This window comes from Arvicanthis niloticus, chromosome 10 (genome assembly GCF_011762505.2).
Source record: "Arvicanthis niloticus isolate mArvNil1 chromosome 10, mArvNil1.pat.X, whole genome shotgun sequence".
In the NCBI taxonomy this organism is placed as follows: domain Eukaryota; kingdom Metazoa; phylum Chordata; class Mammalia; order Rodentia; family Muridae; genus Arvicanthis; species Arvicanthis niloticus.
This window is the reverse complement of record NC_047667.1, coordinates 2,331,019-2,345,242: the sequence shown is the minus strand read 5'-3', so window position 1 is coordinate 2,345,242 and position 14,224 is coordinate 2,331,019. Positions and strand designations below refer to the sequence as shown.

Here is a 14,224-nt window from a genome sequence, read left to right as displayed (position 1 = left end):
TCCCCTATGTGAGATATGGGGATATGGGCTGGCCCAGAGCTCTGATACAATAAACCACCTCATGTATTTTACATCAAGACGGTCTCTCGTGTGTCCTTTGGGTGCGTGTTATCCTGTGACTTAAGTGGACCCCTTTTTGGGGAGTCCCGGACCTTTCAATAGCAAGTTAAAATTCTAACTAGATAAGCTATAATTTGTGCATGCTATGATTTCTGAAATGTCAACTATTTATGTAATTACAAAGTTGGCAAAAACCTTCAACCTTGGTTAATCTGTATAAAAAGCAAGGCTGACATCAGCTCAGAATCTTCTACACCTATCCTCTTCATTGGAGAGTCAGGAGAAATCTGAGCCTGAACTTATTCGCCTCTTTGCTTCTATATATGTGTTGGATACCTGATGGTCTTTGGCAGTCCCTGAGGATCCCACGATCTGAACATAACAAATTAATGCCTGGAAGGATAACAAACAGTTAACAAGAGCTAAGAGGTATTTGGACAAATCATATATGTTCAATGGATACATTATGTCATGACTCTTCTTTAGATTGTGTGTGTGTGTGTATGTGTATATGTGTGTAATTGTGTGTGTGTGTGTGTATGTGATAATTTGTATATGCTTGGCATAGGGAATGCCACTATTAGGAGGTGTAGCCTTTTTAAAGTATGGGTATCACTGTGAGTGTGGGATTTAATACCCTTCTCCTAACTGTTGGTCCTCTGCTAAGGAACAAGAAGTAGAACTCTCAGTTCCTCTAGCTCCACATCTCCCAGGACACTGTGATGTTCTTGCTTTGATAATAATTGACTGAACCTCTGAACCTGTAAGCAAACCCCAGTTAAATGTCATCCTTATAAGAGTTGCCTTGGTCTTGGTTTCTGTTCACAGAAGTAAAACCTGACTAATACAACATGTAAATATACAAATTTGTGTGTGCATATGTGTGTTCTATGCATATATATATATATATATATATATATATATATATATATATATGACTTGAGGATGCTTTCCCACTTGTTTGATACAGATTTACTTGCTCACTGATTTTTAAGCCTGTAGCTTCCTGTGATTCTAGTATCTCTATTTCAAATCTCATTGAGGAGCACTAGAACTACAGACACAAGTGCTCCAATATATAGAATATTATAAGTCTGCACATTTGAACTCAGTTCTTTACATTTGCTTATAATTTACTTTAATCATTGAGATACCTTACCATCTTATGAATTCCTTTATTGATCTGCCTTTTTTGGTTGTATTATTCTGGGAATGTATATGTGTGCTAAAACTACAGTTTTATTTTCAAATAAATATGATTACAGTTTTAGTTAGGGTGTCTTGCTGAAATAAATCACCATGATCAAGACAACTTGTAAAGGAGAGGGTTTACTACAGCTTCCAGTTCCAGGTGATATTTTATCATGAAGGGTAGTCAACGCAGAAACTTGATCAAGGGCACTAACAAAGAAGCAGATTCTGTTGTAGAAGCAATGTAGGGGTACTTCTTTCTGGCTTGCTACACATGGCTTTCTCATACTGCTTTCTAATAGAACCAATTGCCAGCATCCAAGGAATTGTATCACTTACAAAGGGTTGGGTTCTTTTAAATAAATTACCATTTAAGAAAATGCTCTATAGCTTTTCATGCAGCCTGGTCATTTTCTTTAATGGGATTCTTTTCACTCAAATGACTTTATCTTGTGTCATGTTGCCATAAAACTATCTACAAAAGAATTTACCCTTTGTCCACTAGACCCAAACCAATCACAACATCACTGTTCAGCCAGATTTTCTTTATCATTCATTCCAAAAGCCTACTAAAACTCTCCACTTTCCTATTACTTTGAAGAAACTTGAAGATAGCTAAACATATTTTCTGATTATTTGTCTGTAGTTGCAAGTGAGCTGAGCAGACAATTTAACCTTTGTATAAGTTCTCACCAATGATGAACTGTAGCAGACTTTCTATCTAAAACATTTCTCCTGATATCCTTTATTTTACAGCTGCTATTAAATGTCTTTGAAATCTGTTTTGGGAGAGTTTTATCTATCTGGATAAAATGTCCTGCTTCAATCCATAAGCAGGAAAGTTTTTCAGTTATTCCACTTTGGTAAAAAAAAAAAATACTTTACTTATAGGCAAAAAGAGAGTATTTATACTGAATACATGATGAAAAGAAAAATTACTACTTAGCAAACATGAAGCCCACTGTACTTGACCTTGGACAACTACATGAAAAAAAGAAATGCATTTTTTAGTTTCCACTTTGTTCTCTCTAGTAAACGATATTTAAATGCCTTGTATGAGGTAAAAATAATTGATACGTTATTTATTTTGTGATCAGATATATTTTCTACTTAATTTTGGCATCTTATAATAATGTAGATAAATGTGATTAATTTAGCTATATACTAGTGCAGACACATTAATAAAAAGAATGTCAGTTGTAGAAAAATAACTTTACAACAGAAGACATAACTAACCTTGGAAAGAATTTAAATTAAGGGTTGATTTTAAACTATTTCTTCTTTCTACACAGCTCTCCTCTTTCCTCATGTTTTCCTTTTCTGTTATAGATAACAACATTGTAGGTCAAATGACCATATGTGTGTGTGTTTATTTCTGGGTCTTCAATTCTATTCCATTGATCTTCCTGCCTATCTCTGTACCAATATCATGCAGTTTCTGTCACTATTGCTCTGTAGTACAGTTTGAGATCAGGGATGGTGATTTCTCCAGAGGTTCTTTTATTGTTGAGAATAGTTTTCACTATTCTGAGATTTTTGTTATTTCACATGAATTTGAGAATTTCTCTTTATAACTCTGTGAAGAATTGACTTGGAATTTTAATGGGGAATACATTGAATCTGCAGATTGCTTTCAGCAAGATCGACATTTTTACTATATTAATCCTGCTAATCCCTGAGCATGTGAGATCTTTCCATCTTTTGAGATCTTCTTCAATTTCTTTTTTGAGAGACTTGACATTATTGTCATACAGATCTTTCACTTGCTTTGTTAGATTCACACAAAGGTATTTTATATTATTTGTCACTATTGTGAAGGTTGTCATTTCCCTAAATTCTTATTCAGCATGTTTATCTTTTGAGTAGAAGAAGGTCACTGATTTGCTTTGGTTGATTTTATAACCAGCCACTTTGTTGAAGTTGTTCATCAGGTTTAGCAGTTCTCCAGTGGAAGTTTTGGGCTCACTTGAGTATATTATCATATCATCTACAAATAGTGGTATTTTGACTTCTTCTTTTATCATCTGTATCCTTTTGACTTTTTTGTTGCCTAATTGCTCTGGCTAGGACTTCCAGTACTATATTGAATAGGAAGGGAGAAAGTGGGCAGCCTTGTCTAGTCCCTGATTTTAGTGGGATTGCTTCAAGTTTCTTTCCACTTAGGTTGATGTTGCCTACTGGTTTTCTGTATATTGCTTTTACTATGTTTAGGTATGGGCCTTGAATTCCTGATCCTTCCAAGACTTTTACCATGAAGGGATGTTGAATTTTGTCAAATGCTTTCTCATCATCTAGTGAGATGATTATGTGTTTTTTTCTTTGTTTTGTTTATATAGTGTATTACATTGATGGATTTCTGAATATTAAACCATCCCTGCATTCCTGGGATAAAGCCTACTTAATCATGATGGATGATTGTTTTGTTGTGTTTTTGGGTTTGGTTTGTGAGAATTTTAGTGAGTATTTTTTCATTGATATTCATATGGGAGATTGGTCGAAAGTTCTTTTCTTTGTTGGGTCTTTGTGAGGTTTAGGTATGAGCGTGAATGTGGCTTCATAGAACACATTGGGTAGTGTTTCTTCTGTTTCTATTTTGTGGAATAGTTTGAAAATAATTGGTATTAGGTCTTCCTTGAATGTCTGATAGAATTCTGCACTAAAACTATCTAGTTCTAGAAATCTTTTTGTGGCCAGATTTAAATGAATGCTGCTGTTTCTATAGGGGTTTTGGGACTATTTAGATGCTTTACCTGCTTCTGATTTAACTTTGGTACCTGATATTTGTCTATTGCCTATGGTTACTTGATCTTTGACAAAGGAGCTAAAACTGTCCAGTGGAAAGAGAATAACATTTTCAACAAATGGTGCTGGTTCAACTGGAGGACAGCATGTAAAAGAATGCAAATGGATCCATTCTTGTCTCCTTGTACAAATCTCAAGTCCGTGTTGATAAAAGACCTTCAAATTAAACCAAATACACTGAAACTAATAGAAGGAAAGGTGAGAAAGAACCTTGAATACCTGGGCACAGAACAAAAGTTCCGGAACAGAACACCAATAACTTATGCTATAAGATCAAGAATTGACAAATGGGACCTCATAAAACTGCAAAGTTTCTGAAAAACAAAGGACATGTTAATAGGACAAAATGGCAGCCAACAGATTGGGAAAAGATCTTTACGAATCCTACATCTGATAGAGGGCTAATATCCAATATATACAAAGAACTCAAGAAATTAGACTCCAGACAACCAAATAACCGTATTAAAAAAAATACGGTACAGAGCTAAACAAAGAATTGTCAACTGAGGAAACTCAAATGGCCAAGAAACACCTAAGGAAATGTTCAGCATTATTACTAATCATGGAAATGCAAACCAAAACAACACTAAGATTCCACCTCACACAAGTCAGAATGGCTAAGATCGAAAACACAAGTGACAGCAGATGCTGGTGAGGATGTGGAGAAAGAGGAACTCTCCTCCATTGTTGGTGGGATTGTAAGCTGGTATAACCTCTATGGAAAGCAGTCTGGTAGTACCTCAGATAATTGAACATAGTGTTACCTGAGGACTCAGCTATACCACTCCTGGGCATATACCCAAAAGATGTTTCAACATACAACAGGGACAAATGCTATGTTCATAGCAGCCTTATTTATAATAGCCAGAAATTGGAAATAACCCAGATGTCCTTCAACAGAGGAATAGATACAGAAAATGTGGTACATTTACACAATGGAGTACTACTCAGTTATTAAAAACAATGACTTCATGAAATTCTTAGGCAAATGGAGGGAGCTTGAGAATATCATCCTGAGTGAGGTAACCCAATCACAAAAGAGCATACATGGTATGCACTCACTGATAAGTGGATATTAGCCCAAAAGCTCACAATACCTAAGACATAATGCATAGACCACATGAAACTCAAGAAGAGGAAGGAAGACCAAAGTGTGGGTGCTTTGATCCTTTTTATAAGGAGTATCAAATACTCAACCAGAACTCCCAGGGTCTAAACCTCCAGCCTGAGAACAAAAATGGGAGCAACTCATGGCTCCATCTGTATAGGTAGTTGATGGAACCCTTGTTAGATGAGAATAAATTATCCAATACAAAGTCTGTATCTATAACTCAAGATTACTAGTTTGATAGAGCTCATAGCAGATTCCCAGCATGGAGAGAGTAAATATCAGACACAAATAAATAAATCAGGCAAAAATAAATTCTAGGTCACTTTTTGTCTACACAATCATGGAGTAAAACTTTTTAAAGACAAACTCCTGAGTTTTGTTCTTTTTCTATGAATTGTAATGCTAAATACTGGTACCCCAGGTCCATAGATGAAAGAATCTCCATGGACACAAAGTAATGCTATATGACTTTGCAACTTAATTTAAAATTATTGGTTGAATAAAAATGGCCATAGTAAGTGGCTAGGCAAAAAAGAGGAAGTCATGGTTTTGGTTCCCAGGCTTGGGTTCTAAAATGTGACTAGGAGGAAGAGAGGGAAGAAGATGGAGAAAGCAGAAGATATCTTGGGGTGAGAGTATTGAAAACATGCCCATGTCAGGTGGCCTATTGGAGTTAATGGCTGCACAGGTGGAATATGACAACTAATATCCTGGGGTTATTGATAGGAAAATAGATTCTAATAGTTTAGAAGGTAGATATCTGCTCAGCTTAGCACATTAAAGGTTTATTATAAATATAAAAGTTGTGTGTCTTTTATGTAGGAACTGAATGTAGAAATGAAGAATAGAATAATCTTGACTGAGATTGTCTGCTACAACACATGTTTTTAAATCAAGAAGCAAGGTCACATAGAATTATATTGAGTACATCTCTCGGGGCAACTATATCTTGGGTTTCAATATTTAGCAATAAAATACACAATAAAAGACCAAACCTCAACAGCAAAACATTCCCATTGAGGGACTAATTTTTTGCATTGTACACAATCAAAAATGGCTCCTTTCATCTTTCTGCATTCAAGGACTTGATATTTATGCAAACAAAGCTGTGAGAACTTCACATAGTTGAATATTGTCAGTGGTTAATGTATATCACAGAGAAATGAGAGAAATTCTTTAATTTTTGTTCAGGTAGCTAAACAAAATTAATTATTTCTCTTTTTCCTCTCTCTCTCTCTCTCTCTCTCTCTCTCTCTCTCTCTCTCTCTCTCTCTCTCTCTCTCTCACACACACACACACATACTCTCTCTCTCTTTCTCTCTCTCTTTGTATATTTGACTCTCTATCTCTTGTTGTATGTTGTGTGAGTGCTTCTGTGTCTGGTACCATTATACACACACACACACAAACTACTATACAATACTATAAGAGCTATTTTTAATCATGAGTACTAGATATTACCCATACCACTTGGCAAGTAAATGACTGTTCCTCATATTAGATCTTAGCAGTTAGAGGTTTGTGGTATACCTTACAGAAAATCCCCATATTACTTATCACCACTGTCATGACTCACGGACACAATACTGATGATTTTTAGCATTACCTGTTTTTCTTTCAATCCCACTTGAGAGAAAAAAGTAGTTGAATAAGTAATGCTTACATTTTATCCCTTCTTACTCGTGCACTGAAAACAGTTGTACCTTTAGATAGAATCTTAAGAAAAATTAGAAGCAAAAATTTTCCCCTCCATTTTATCCACTAAAGTGGATTAAATTTGTTTTTTATTTTACTTTATTTTATTTATTTGCTGTTCATAGACCATTTAGTTATGGGAGACATCAAAATCAAGATTTTAAGTACTGGAGGCAAACAAGGACTACATGTCTGTGTTAACCTTGCTTGAGTCATACAACTCAGCTTTGGAGGAAAAGCACCAGATACTTGAAAGCTAAGTACTATGGAAAAGAAATTTTTTTCTTCATAATGGTTGTGACTTGGAAAAAGGTGGATGATTCAATCCGCATTACAACTCCTCAGTGAAATGATAATTAGATAAGAATTACATAGAAAAAGCAGTGTTTCCCAGATTCCCAAATTAGGTAACCCACCATTTTCAGGCAATCTTCAGGATGAAAACTGTGTATATTTCATTATCTTTTCTGGGTGTCAAGATCATAGTTTGGGATTATTTTGGTGGTTTGTATCACAAAATATAGCCTGAAATTTAGGTTGTTCATTGGGAATGAATATAGAAGCAGAAGAGAAGCAATTCCAGCAAGCTATTTTCTAACTTTATTATACTTGCTGAGGCATGGTCATATGAGAGTCAGAGAGTGGAGGATGTAGGGATAGAGGGAGAGACAGAGCGAGAGAGACAGAGAGAGAAGAGAAAAAAGAGAGAGAAAGAGAGAGACAGAGATATACTGTAATAGATATTACATACAATGCAGACATAGCAGCCAATGGGATAAACTCACTGAGAACTTTGTATATGATTAAGTTAATAGATATTAATGATTATTAAAATGAAACTGCATTTAGAATCCTTAAAGCCTGACCCGAGTTTGATAGTTGGTCCCAATATAAGTTTTCCTCTGGCTTCCATATGTACTTCGAGACACCTCACTCCCATATTTATGAATAAATTATAAATAAAAATAACCTGAAAATTCATGACAATGACCTGAAACATCACTCTTCTTATAAAACTCTTACTAAAACAACTAACCATGTTTTGGGAGCAATCACTCATTTCATAAGAAGTTAATACACCAATGAAATTTACTAGTAATATTACCAGAGAAATTTGAAGCTTTATAAAAGTTTAGAGTTTACAAGAGATAAAAATGACTATCATTGTCAAAAATATCATTTGTGTCTCTTCGCTAGGGAGATCCAAGCTCAAAAACAGTGTAGCTTCTCTTCAGTGATGATGTCCTAAGGCCTAGAATAGGAGGTGAGGAATTAGAAGATTGGAGATATTTTAGCCTCTGAAATGTAAAAGTTTTACATTAACGCAATGCTGCCTTGTGAACTTACTAGAGAAAATATTGATAGGAAACTTATTTTACCTTTACTAGGTAAAGTGTAAAACAGAAAAAAAATAACTAAAATGATAGCAAAAAAACCATCGAGTTTGACATAGCAAAAAAAAAAATAAAAATAAAGGATGATTAACTCCTGTTTAGTGGTATTTATTTATTTATTTATTTACATCTCAAATATTGCTCCCCTCCTAGTTGTCCCTTGCAGAGATCTTTCCCACATTCCTCTTCTCCTTCACTCCTAAGGGGGTCCACCACCCGGCCACCATGAAGTCTTTATAGGACTAGATGAATCTTCTCCTGCTGAGACCATACTAGTGAATTCTCAATTATATATATACAATAGCCTGAGATCAGCCCATGTATGCTCTTTTGTTGCTGGTGGCTTGTTGTGGCCCAAGCTGCCCCACATTTGGGGGCCAAAATATCTCCGACTGTTCTGTCAATATTTGACCCGCACTGCCAAAAGCCTTGGGGACTAATTTGTTAGCCTGCACTGCCCCAAGCACCTCCGGTCCCCGGGTCGGGTTTCAGCAAGAGAGAGTGAGGACGGATGTGATGGCGACAAGGCGAATGTGATTCAATCCCGTTTATTCTTCAGTCTCTCTTCCTAGTCCAAGTCCCAAGTCTTGAGTTCCTAGTCCCTAGTTCCTAGTCCCTAGTGTCCCCAAGTTGCAAATTTATTCTTCCAAGTGCTAAGTGCCTAATATCTAATTCTCTTTGCCTAATACCTTATAATTCTTCCAGCTCCAAGTCTCAAGTGCTCTTCTTCCAAGTGCCTAATACCTAATAATCATCTGCTCTGAGTTCTCTAGTCCAAGTGTCTTCTTCCTCAATGCCTAATTCCTACTCCAAGTTGTACTCCAAGTTGTACTGTCTAACCTAATTCCTAGTTCCAAGTTGTACTCCCAAGTGCCTAATAATCTGTTGTCTGATTCTCTGTTCTTCTTCCATCTGCCTCTCACCTTTTATATGTCTCACTTCTAAGCTATGCCTCTAAGTCACACCTTTAAGTCATGCCCTTAGGCCTTGTCTCTAAATCTGATCTCTAAGTCACGCCCTTAAGTCACACACCTTTAAGTCTCACACACCCAAAGGAAGATCCTGGGTATCTAAAGCAAGATGTTATCAGAGTGTGCTCAGCTGTTGTAGGCTATTGTAGTCAAATCTCTTATCAGGGTATATGGCTCAAGATGGCTACAAGGATGATATCCACCTTCTGTCGGCTCCCCACAGTGGCTTAATCTGTGGAAGCTCCCAGGAGTTCATCTTAATTTACACTGAAATTAAATTACACTGGTCTTCTTATGTGGTTGCCATCCCCTTCAGTTCCTTCAATACTACCCCTATAGAGATTCCCAACTTAAGTCTAATGCTTGGGTGTGTGTACCTCAGTCTGTCTCTGCTCACATGCTCAGTGATATGAGCTTGCATTCATTTGGCTCTAGATGGAAGATAAGAAACACTTTACAAATAAACACTGAGGCACTGAAGTCTTTCAGCTGAGAAAGCCTTGGGACAAGTGGAGTGTCTTCCAAGGATAAGCTCCATTGTTAAACCAAAACACATCCGAATCAACCTAGCATGTCATTCTTAATGGGCAATATATTCATAAAGAAGTCAAATGTTCTGCTAGCAATATTGAATCAAATCATTAGAATTAAAAAACAGGACCATAAAATGTGAGATTCAATCACCAGAGTGCACAGTAGGCTGAAGCATGTAGATTAATGACTAGGCTGCCAAGTATTTTAATGTACATTTCATTTTCTGAGAGACACATGTTGATTAGTAAAGTATTTGCCCTGAGCTGTAAAAGATATAAAATAAATTAAAGTTGTGACGCCTTTGCATTAATAAAACACTTGGCTAGTCAGCATCAATAAATCACTCATGATGATTAAACATCACCGTATCCAATTCATACCCTACTCCCCCCTCCCCAACCAGCAAGCTTGAGAATCATACTTGCTTCTTCTTAGGGAATCATCCCAACTAAGGATGACTATGAAAGTGCTACTGTTAAAAGTCTTGAAAAAAATCCCAGAATATTAACAACTACCAGCTCAAAGCCTGGAAAAATTTACATCTCTGAATAGCATCACTCCTAATCTTTTAATGTTCCGGAAAATGCAATTTCTTCTTTTCTTAGTCTGTGTGGATACTGTGTAAGCACAAATTCATTTTTTTGGTATTTTCTTTGAACTATGTTAGAGAAAAAGATGGAACTGAAAATGCACAGCAAAGAAGTTATTGATTAATAAATCCCCCCCTCTCTCCCTCTTCCCTTCCTACATCCAATCCAGCTTTCTAATTTCTCTCTCTCTCTCTCTCTCTCTCTCTCTCTCTCTCTCTCTCTCTCTGTGTGTGTGTGTGTGTGTGTATGTGTTTGTGTGTGTGGTATATGCTTATTTTTTTTCCACATTTGGTATGCTTATTAGTCTACATTGTGAAGCAGTTTATGACCAGCATTGTACTTCGGGTATTTGTCTTGTTTTTTGGTTTGAAATAAATGACAGCCTTTCTTTAAAAGGCACATTTTTGTTAAGGAAAGGTTGCCCTCCTGCCTCTTCTCCTTGGAGAGAGAGCAGCCTCTTTGTAGACCTCTATTGCACCCTAGAAGCACTCAGCCAAATAGCCCTTAGCCTCCCCAATCCCTCTTCCCTCCACCCCAGCAGTTGGGTTGAGGGCACCATTTCTCATACATCATTTAATTTTCAGGTCCTTCAAGGTTGACTCCACTCTCTTCACATCCCAACTCCTGCTACCATCCATGCCGGTAGTACAGAAATGTGAGCACTTGGCCTTGCTTTTGCTGACAATCAAGATTTGACTGATGCTATTTTTGTACAATGAGTCCAGTCTGGCTGCTGTGGATGCACCATACTTAGAGCTGGCCTCTTTTTAAGATTCTGCAAGTGCACTAGGGCTGTCAGGCTTTGCTGGAAGCTCTGCTTGGGCACATACAGTTGGCCACCAAAGTTCAGTATCCCTGCAGTATTGTTATAGGTAAGAGCACCATGAAGAGGTTGTCGACCTGTGACCACTAGACTATTTTCTGTGATGAAGGTGATGGCCAAGAGTAGAAACCTTTCAGAGACCAGGATTACCACAGCCATCTTCTTGTCAGCATCTGCTAGGCACACAGTCCTGTCATAGCTGACCCAAGCAACTCTGCTCCAACTGGCCAAGAAGCAGATGCCATGCATCCAACCACAGCTGCTGCTCGATTCAAACATCAGCTCCCCAAAAGGTATCTTGGTGCCCCACAGAGTAGAGGCTGGATGTTCCTCCACCTCCTTGATATAGGTTGAAGAGATCCTGCACTTGAAGTCACAAGAGCCTAAATACAGAAGCAAGTTTTTGGGATGTCATACTGGGCTGAGGACTGTGGAGCAGATGGGCTTTTTTATGTGTTTGCATGTCCACCAATTATTCTCCTGCTCAAAATAACAAATGGAAATGACATGAGAACCACTGCCCACAGCGACCTTGTTCTCATTGGGGACCCAGCGCACACAGCGTGTATCTTGATTAATCCGAAGGATGACCATTGTGGGCTTCCATGTGCTACCCTTCAATGTCCACACATAGGCCTTGTTGTCTGTGCCACAGTTCACAATGAGGTTACTTTCAGGGGTCCAGCTGACTCCTGGCACCTGTGTTCCTTGAGCTCATGTGCCTTGTTCCACTTGGTGCCACTCTTGTCATAAATGTGCACCTCATGGTTGTTAGGGCAGATGACAATCGGTGTATGGTCCTTGTTTCAGGCAGAGAGCCAGGGTCCATGACTGTCCAGGGTCCATGGCCAAAGAGACCCGAGGTCCATGAAACAAGTAACTATGGCTACAACATCTTCCGAGTATATGCTTATTTTTAAGCTCACATGTTAGTTTTATAAATAGAGAATACCTTTAAGAGTCATTTTCTTATTTCTGGTGCAATATTTCAGGCTGACAAGCTTCCATTTTATTGTCCTGTCTCCATATCACAACACAGGACTCCTGGGTTGCAGTTGCCATCCATAGCATCTGACATCTTATAAGTTTTATTGAGATAGCTATCAGATCATCAGGCTCACCAGTCAAATAATTTATCTCTGAGCCATCTTGACAAAAAATATTCACATTCTCTCCAGTGGTTGATATATACTCTAGGTGCTATAAGTGTTAGTTTGGAAAGTTTGTCCAAGGAACTGAGTGGCATCTGAGTGGCCAGGTTAACTCAGGTCAAGTCACCAATCAAAGGATTCACTTCATTACTTCATTCTTCATTGGTAGAAAAGCTGAAATGCTTTGACACTTTTCTTACAGCCTTTCTCATACAAGGCCAACTATGCCCATTAGAAAATATCAGAGTTTAAAGAAAAAAGAAAAAAATCTTTTAAAGTAAGCATTTAATGGAAGAAAAGCACATGGTCTCAATTATTATTTCATGATTCTATGTGTAATATATATCAACATATGTAAGTCTGTCTACATTCCCAATAGTAGTCCTGTGAAGAAGCAAAAGCCAACAGACAGTGCTAATGGGGCTCCTCTTTATTTCTCTATTTTTTTTTTTTTTCAAACATGGCCTCTTGTTAAATCTGGAGCTTTGTATTTTGGTTGAGCCAAGTAGTTCAGCAGCTGATTTTTTCAACCAGTGCTGAGGTCAAAGATGCACAGCATACTGATATTTATGTGTGTTCGAAGGAGTGAAACTCAGGTCTTTATGTTTACATAAAATGTATATTTTTTACATTCCTTAGCCTGCACAGTAGTTATATTTAAGAGACATATGTTATCTATGCTTTGCTTTACAAGATGTACTTACATTTCAATGTTTTGGACAATCCAGTACCAGAATTCAAAACTCATACAAAAGAGTTATACTGATATGAGCGTGAATATAACAGTATTGATCTTTGAAATTGTACTTTTGAGATGATTATAAACAATATATAAACTTTGTTCTGGGAACATGTTGTGATGTGTTATATTGAATAATCATAGTGCTTGGCTTTTGGGAATATTCTCCTCATGGTGTCAAAACATAAAGTTTGTCTCTGACGACAAAGATGAGTACGGTCCTGAAGAATGATGGAGAATTCTCTATTTTTTAAAAAGTAGGTAATATTCACCTTGAACAAATGGCATCACCCAAATTAACAGTTTACTAATAGTTCCCAAAACATTTGATTTTAGTGTTTGAAAGTTGATTTTATTTTTTACAACACAAGAAATCTACCAGGAAAATAAATTTTAGTTCTACATTAACAACTTTCAGATAGTAAGCCCATTTTTGAAGGAAATGAGTTTTCCATGAACAAAATGTTCTGATGCTCTGTAGTTGCTTGGGATAATTGCTGAAAGGTTTCGTCCTTATCTATATCCCTATGAATTAAGTACAAAACTTCAAAAGAGAAAAACATTCCTGGAAAGTTGTCCATAGACTCTGTTATTCTACCTCACTTTAAGATGTTTTTTTTCAACATGAATATAAAAAATTTGTGATATGCTCAGATCTTTTTTGAGATATGAAAAGACATTTTTCCTTACCCAGAGAATGTAGGACCCTGAAAGGACAGCATGGTTTCTCTTCGAGCATGGGCTAGAAATCACTGGAGACCCCAGGTGATCCTAAAAGATGGCATGCATTTCACCATGCTTCCAGACTCCAGGCTACTGACAGGAGGCAAAAGACCTCCATAGAGTGGGGTCATCCAGTCACCTAGGAAAATGCCAATTAGCCCTTCCACATGTAAAGAGCATGACTACAGGCTACAGAGCCTCAAGACAGATCTCCATGTTAATGAGTTATCTAAAGACAAGAAAGATATAGCCCATTAAACATTCCTTTCCAGATCCTCCTCCTTGCAAACGGTATTTAACATCAGGCCTACCCTGAAAAAAACAGAGTATAGTTTTCATTTATTTTCTGCCATGGCAATAAATGTCTTAATCCCATGGACTATTTTTCTTCTTTGAAATCTGCTGTGGGGAACAATAGAACAGACCTTCATCTATAGAGT

The 14,224-nt window shown here is 37.2% G+C and overlaps 1 pseudogene; it reads right to left on the bottom strand.

Annotated features, from left to right (window-relative positions):
- Positions 1–10,917: 10,917 nt before the first annotated feature.
- Positions 10,918–13,915, bottom strand: LOC117716399 (actin-related protein 2/3 complex subunit 1B pseudogene; annotated as a pseudogene).
- Positions 13,916–14,224: the final 309 nt, after the last annotated feature.